The sequence below is a fragment of the Antedon bifida genome, chromosome 6 (assembly GCF_963402885.1).
Source record: "Antedon bifida chromosome 6, ecAntBifi1.1, whole genome shotgun sequence".
Taxonomy (NCBI): Eukaryota; Metazoa; Echinodermata; class Crinoidea; order Comatulida; family Antedonidae; genus Antedon; species Antedon bifida.
In genome coordinates, this window is record NC_136231.1 from 10,610,633 (window position 1) to 10,618,594 (window position 7,962).

General features: G+C 31.4%; 1 protein-coding gene across 1 annotated transcript in view; it reads right to left on the reverse strand.

The window, feature by feature from the left end:
- Positions 1-7,962, reverse strand: part of LOC144845548 (peroxisomal multifunctional enzyme type 2-like) — a 254,730-nt gene that overhangs the window by 128,196 nt on the left and 118,572 nt on the right. The window lies entirely within an intron of this gene.

Here is a 7,962-nt window from a genome sequence, read left to right on the forward strand (position 1 = left end):
GAGCGTGCAATATAACCTTCAATCTAAAATTTCGCATTATAATTATGATATTATTCAAAATAGAAGCACCATAGTTTTACGCAGTGATCTGGATCTAGAATAGATTAGTAATATTTACTACACGATTATTTTGCCATTTTGAATTGCAATGTAACGCATATTAACCCGTCACAGACTACTGCTTAACATAGCACATTGTAGTCGCAACAAATTGTCCGTGCCGCTTTATCAAAGCATTATCAATACTGACTCATCAGTTTAAGTTCACTTCTTCGATCGGCCTCTGCACTCAACAATCGACCATTCTTGAAGCTATAGGCCTACTATTCTTTTATTCATAATTTAAAGACTGCAATTGAAATGTTGATTATGCTATTAATTATTATCTACATATAAATGAATACATTATTACTATTACTTCAGTACTCATTATCTATATATAAATTATGGTTAATTCTGACATAGGCGAGCACAATGCAAAAACTTAGGTACAAATCTCCGCCTTGGATACCTACCTTATCTATCTCGGATGTACCGCGAAACATAGATTTGATAACATTAGTGTTCAGTTCGACGCTATTGTTCCATATTTCTATCTTAGGAAGATATTATAAAGAGTATTTTAACAAAATTTATGATTTCAACAGTAGATTTTCAACTCAATTTCAATTCTTCGCGGTCAAAGTAATTTTCGGGTTTACGATAAGTTCACCTTGCAACAACCTGGTTTCAACTATTGTCTCTCTTTTATACACAAGGGAGCAGTTAAAATAATAGACTTGACCCTAAAGGTGACTGGAAACATGCACTTTCCATCAATCAATACAGTGTCCCTTTGGAAGACGAAAAAAAAATCAGATAGTAGGACTGGAGCTTAAGTTGGCCATTAGTCATAGGCATTTCAGTTTTTTGTTTATTTTAAAACATACCGCGCGTGTGTGAAGGTACAGTAGTTACAAAATAGAAATTATCTGCAAATTAATAAAGATCAAATTAAATATACGCCATAAAGAATCGGAATATATTGTGGGGAATAGTATTATAAAATTACATAGGGAGATTTGATGATAAGACATTTTGTTTAAAATCGAGTGAAATCCTGATAGCTGAGTTTTATTGAGTAAGCTGGCAGGAATAACTGTAGGCTATCTTCCTGTGTCCCGTTAGGACCGAGATGTCTGCCCATGTTGCAAGCCGTAATGTCTTCTTTCTTGGGCCCACTCTGTCACGGCAGTTAGTTTCAAAAGATGTTTAAATTAAATAATGTATTAATAATTATTAGGATGGTATTTATTTGAATAAACGCCTCTCCAATAAAACATCACTTTGAATAATAATCTCCCCCCCCCCCCCCCACTTCCAACCCAACTATCTAATAAACGTCCATCCACATTTATAATAACACAATTATACTATTTGTAGTAGAATTCATCGCACTGTTATCTACAATTTACCAAGCATTTGTTATTCTTTTTTACCACTTTTCATATCTATTAGAGGATTTCATTTGATTATAAATGTTACCATATTATTAAAACTAAAAAATTTAACATATATCCCTCGAATAAGCACCTCCATCAAATGAACTCCGCCTCCCCAAAGGGCCCTACCAAACAATAAAAACTATACTTTAAAATGTTATTAATCATCTAAAACACTGTGAAACAAAGTAGTTTAGTTTTACGAATGTCAAGCATTTTCAATAATGGTAACCGACAGAAAACGTACAAGGAGAACATTATCATTCCGAGAACCATCGTCTACACTTCCTAGAGGGGGAGCGAGCGAAGCGAGCTCACCCTCTAGTATCAGAGAATTGATTAGAACACACATTTTGTTCTTCCACATTCATGGTATATGTATATCTGTATCAGCACACTATGAAAGATGGAAATGCATTTAAAAACATTGCAATATTTTAAATATTCATTGATCTTTTAAGGTACATGCCTCTCTTAAAGGTAGGCCTACTACAGTATAAAATGACAATTAATTTTCATCAATATTACCAATGTCTTTTGTTGCCGACGCGACCAACGACCAACCATAATGATTTAGCTGGCTGTAAATCTTTAATAATATTGTAATTGAAACTTTCTGCGAATTGCTCCGACGACGCTTGAAAGACTACACGATACCAGGGAACTCTTCCCTGACGATACGAAATAACATTATTTCTTTTCTCCGTGTATCATGCTTTCAAACACTGTGATAGAAGCACATCGGTTTAAAACACAAGTACAATAATTCATTTAACGTATTTGGTAAATTAACAAGGCCATATACATGGCTGTAGTCGCGTGCGCAAATTTGAGTTAGTGTTTACCGACAGAGTGAGCTGTAGAGTCGCGTTTGCACGCGAGTAAAAACTTGTAACGGAAATCACGATGAAAAACAAAGACAGAATTTGGCGAAAGTCTGTTTTAAATTGGATAGCGACTCTTCAACTGTTCAATTTAAACAATACCATGGAAATAATACCTGTAACATATCAAGTATTTAGGCCTAGTCGGCTTTTTCTCCTTCCCACAAATTTCCTCATATTTTATTTATCATTTCTAAATTAATTAATATTATATCATCGGGAGTGACGTATAATGTAAATATTTGTTGGTTTTTCCAAAACATCCATTCATATTTCAAAGCCTAAGGTTATGTTGTCATACATACAAAAGGTAAAGATCGTAAAATGTGTGGCGTCCATATTGTGGATTCTATCGCAAGTGAAATTTGAATCGTTGCGTACCGTATTGTCTAAATTTAAGTGTGGATAAAAATATATTATTAATATGCCAATAAAAATACAATATATTATATTATATAACTTAGTATTACTCACAGGCTTTTAATGTTTCTATGAACAAGTATATGTATGATCGGACAGTCTCGAATACCACAGATTAATTGAAATTTGATATTGAAAGGTGACCATATAACAAGTAGGCCTAATATAGAAATATTTAATTTGCATATCGACAACTCCCACCACCGATAATTAAATAATGTATATTTTAGAACCAGTTTACTAGGCTGTAGTAAATGTGGAAATGTTTTCATGAACATCGAGTTTTTAAAATTCAAATAATACATAAATTCAATTCCTATAAAATATTATAGATTCTGTGACGCTACGATCTTCTGAAGTTACTTGTGAGACGTGTTCTATTTACATATTTCTATTTATGGATCAATGTATTTTATACTAGGCCTAGAATTGTAATTGCTATCAATTTTGTTTGGAAATGAAAAGGTTTAATGTCCAAAATCATTATCCGTTCAAATATAAATTAGTATTCATTTGGAAAAGCGTGTGAGAAACATCATATTTTGTCAATATTTTGTTTCAACGTAATTACAGACCTTAATGAGAGATTTCGCTTTAGTTATACATAGATAATCCAATTCAGGTTCGTGTGAGCGATTATTGCATCATATCTGCGTCGTAGTTACTCATACTTTCAATTTGCACAAATGACATTTCACCTGACCGCCTTCAAAAACTATTATTATGACTTTTGTACGCACACATTGACTTTGTGGGGGTGTTTTTTGTGAAGAAAACTTATATTGTATAAAATTATTGTAATTAGACTACATATAGCAGATCGTAAAACATGGATTTAGGACTTTTTTCTAGAAATTGTTCAGTATAAGTTCATAGTAATTGATATTGGTCCAAAATAAAATTCATTTATTCATTGCTTCCCGAAGTAAGATTGAATTTCAATACATTTTCAAAAAATAATAATAATGTTCAATATGTAAAAGGAAAATATCGTTGGTTATAAGATTTAGTGTACTAATTCAGAAGCTATATCAAGCGGTAGCTATAGTCGATGTACTTAAAATATTAATTAAAATTTAGTTTAATAATTTTGACCTTTGACCTATTCTTAAGTGGCTTTGGTCCCGGATATTAAACTTAAGAATGATGAATCCTTAATCAGTATGTTCGTAAGTATTTGATGTGAATTTCGTTGATGTACTCAAATTGCTAATTAAATGTCTAATTAGCACGAATTAAAGGCGTTCTTAAGTAAATTTAGCACAGGAAAAGAATCACTTAAGAATTATGGCTTTTGAACATTTTAGAATTGGTTTGGTCCATGTACTCGATATGCTAATTAAATCCAATTTTAGGGGTAAGGTGGGTGGTTCCCCTTAAAATTGAGCAGGACCCGTCACTTAAGAATTGCCATTTCTAAGTCCCATAGACCATATCTACATACTCCACACCTCAAACCTTTTGTACTCAAATTGCTAATTAAAACCTTCTGGGCTCCCAGACTATATACACTATCACTTAAATTGACCAGTTATCCCAAAATATGTCTATAAATATGAAATTTATAATAATTATTATTATTATTGGGGCTTATCTACAAAAACACCTATAGAAATAATTTGACTAAAGCCTCAACTACCCTAATTGACCAATCAGATTACAGTATGATGAATATATAATGAGGCAGATTAATGCTCTTAGGAGAAAAGCCTTTTTCATATATTTTGTAATTTTGTTACAAATTACCTAATCTAAATTACAGTTATAATAAAAATGTTTTGATAAATTGTCATAAAAAACCCTGTTTTCAAAGTATTTCCCGCCATTTTTAAGTACAAATAATTTGAGAAAAGGCTTTATCTGCAATTTTACCCCCCAAAATAAAACAAGTTAGTATTTACCGACCAACCGACAGACATAGTGAGCTGTAGATTCGCGTTGCACGCGACTAAAAATAATAATTGAAAATTATATCAGATATTTTTTAATAATGTACTTTTGAAATATATTCATTTGAAAATAAAATACTTGGCCTACATGAACTTTTGTAATGAAAAACAAAAACACGTTTTGTCAATTACTCAAATGTAGCTTTTTGTAAAGCCCTTTCTCAACTAAACTGTCATTCAATAGGCATGGCTAAATAAAAAAAACGGACGATTTTAGCCACGGAAATACATTTCAATTTCTGGAAAACGTTAACAGCTATTCATCATTATTGTATTGTGTATTGTCGGCTTAGCGTTTCGTTTTTATTATTTAATAATTTATAGAGTTTCTGCAAATTGTGACCGGGTTTAAGTACCTCGTCCTGGTTTCGGATTGTCTCTACTATTAAAGTTCTAAAATGATAATACATTTATTTTACTTATTCCTTAGAGACCTGGCGACTATTAGACCATACAACGTACGAAAACTGCATGAATATTCGATAGTTTTATTCAATCTTTTATTTCGAATCTCTGCTTCATAGAAAATAACATAATTACGTGCAAATTAACAAATATAAACTGACTGATTACAATAAGACGCGCTATCATCGCAGGATGCCATTCCACCCGGAGAGCATCTTTGACTTATATTGACAAAATCATAACTGTGCTTGGTATTTTAAAATAAAAGTGTGAAACACCACGAGAAAGTAGAAATTATTGAAAGATTTTCGTTTGACATTATGGAACCGATGATTAAAGAAACTTTATTTGTATGTTTTTTTTCAAAATTCCAAATTGTATCGACGGTGATACTGAGAAATGTGGTGATATGGCTATAGTAATGGTTGATTGAAAGTACAAATTGTGATATTTCAATGTTTGTTGGTCTATTGTTTCCGCTGAAGTACATAAATATATCGTTGTCTAGGTTGTATTAACATAATCTATTTAGTTTTACACCATTTCTTCATTTAATTTTTTCATTATAAAAAGATACCCTTCTATTCTATAACCATGGTAAATGGTATTTTGTCATGATTTTAATAATTTGCATCTGAAAATAGTTAAAATAATAACATACAATCAAATTGATAAATTCTACAATATAAAACATGGAAAAATGATTGTTTTTAAATAATTTAATTTGACCTATTAATATTAAAAACACTTCTTTAAACTAACTTGTAAACTCGAGAAAGTGAACAAATCAGAATATAAAGACAAATGCAGAACTGTTACACGTTTCTCTGGGAACAACTCAATAAAATATTCAATTTTTGTACTGTAGTATGTTTAATAGATTAATTAAAAAATCCATGACAAATATACTTGTTGTATCGACATATGGTTCCATTGGGTAATAAAACTGGAATCAATATCTCACTGGTATAAACATGAAGAGCATACGGCAAATTCAAATATGGTTGATTTGTGTGATGAAGATAAGTGTTTTAAATAAACAAAACAAATTGGCTAATACTAGGCCTAATAATCATGCTTCACCGATTCAGCTTAACTCTCTGAAGAAGATTTTGAATTTAAATAAATAACAATAAAAATTAAAGTCTCCCCCTAGCCTAAAGAAAGAACATTTATTCATCATTTCTTGTATTATTTATATTCTACACCATAAATGAAATGATAATTATGCCTAAATGATTATTTGAAAATTACTTAAATAAGCAATATTCCCGTTAAATGTATAATACCTAAGCTAGAATATTGAAAACTATTATTATTTTATTATCAATTTATTCAAAATTTATAATGTATTTTGTTATATATTTATGTTAGATTCATATATTTATTAAGGTTACTATTCCAAGTTTCAACCCATTGAATCAACTGCCTTGGCATTACATACCGCATGATACTAATATGGAGTGGAGTTGTGGCTTGGTGGTTATGATGCTTGGCTACCACTCTAAGGGTCCTGGGTTCAAGTCCCGTCACATGTCAGGATTTTTTCTAAGGACCAAATTACTCCACTCCCAAAGACTTGTAATAAGACTTTGTTTATGTAGAGCATCTTGTGTATATGTTTGTCTTGTGAACTTCTGAGGGTCCCTAATGATCAGCAATAGCTGGATGGATCACCCTCATTAAATATGGTTTAAAAAAAAAAAAAAAAAAAAAAAAAAAAAAAAAATATCCATGCGCTGCTATTCATCCTAGTATCTGATGTCGTTAAGAATACTACAACATTTTAATCTCATCATAAATGTTATTGTAGAAGAAACTGAAGAAAATCTACTTAATACTAACATTACTACGTTTTCTATTTCACAATCATTCGTCTTAATTTACAAGGTTCTATTCGGTGGACGATCGTCAGGTCACGAACATGCAGTATACAAATGCTTCTAACCAATCTTGTTTCTTAGAAAATATTATTATACTTCAAACATTTTCATAAGTTAGTCTAATCTTGTCAAACTCAATTAGAGGACATATCGTATATCGTATTGCATCAATTTTAGACGAGAGTAATAAGTAATATCTCATGTACGAATTTCGTATACAGTAAAAATACAATGTAATGAAAGAACCAACGGGCGCTAAGATCCGATTCGGTGGGAGGGGACGACAAAAAATCGAGTAGGCCTACTTTGCGAGCGAAGGAGCAATTTTTGGCTGCGGCCTGGGTGTTGCCATTGGCTCTCAGTTTTAGGTCGTTTCAATCGGTTTACAAGCACATCAGTATAGTAGAATAATTGAATTGATAGGAGACTAAATGATATTTATAAACTAAATAAAACGACTGGTACAAACAAAACAATGTAGTTACTTTAGATAATTACTGTAATATACGGTGTTCTGCAATGGATGGATTGACTTGGTGGTAAAAGAACTCCTAAAGTTAATAAAGAAAAAGTAAAAACATGTACTACTGTGCGATTGATTTACATTTTTCAGAATTGCACTAGAACGCCTTTCTGAAAACCATCAGAGATTATACGTTATAACTACTGTAGCCCCCCCCCCCCTTCAAAGACATACACTTAGGCCTAATACCGTTTAGTTAGAACGGCTATATCATGGCACATATTGTTTCTGTGTTTAATGCTATGAATCAAATACTTTCATCAGTTGGTTTTAACAAGGAATTTGATTGTCTTGGTTATAGAATTAGAATTTTAAATCGTTTTATGTATTCTGGGAGGAAACAGTTACTTTTATTTAGATTGATTTTGGATTTAAAACTGTTATTTTCTATCTTAATAAATATTTCATTTGGTTTAA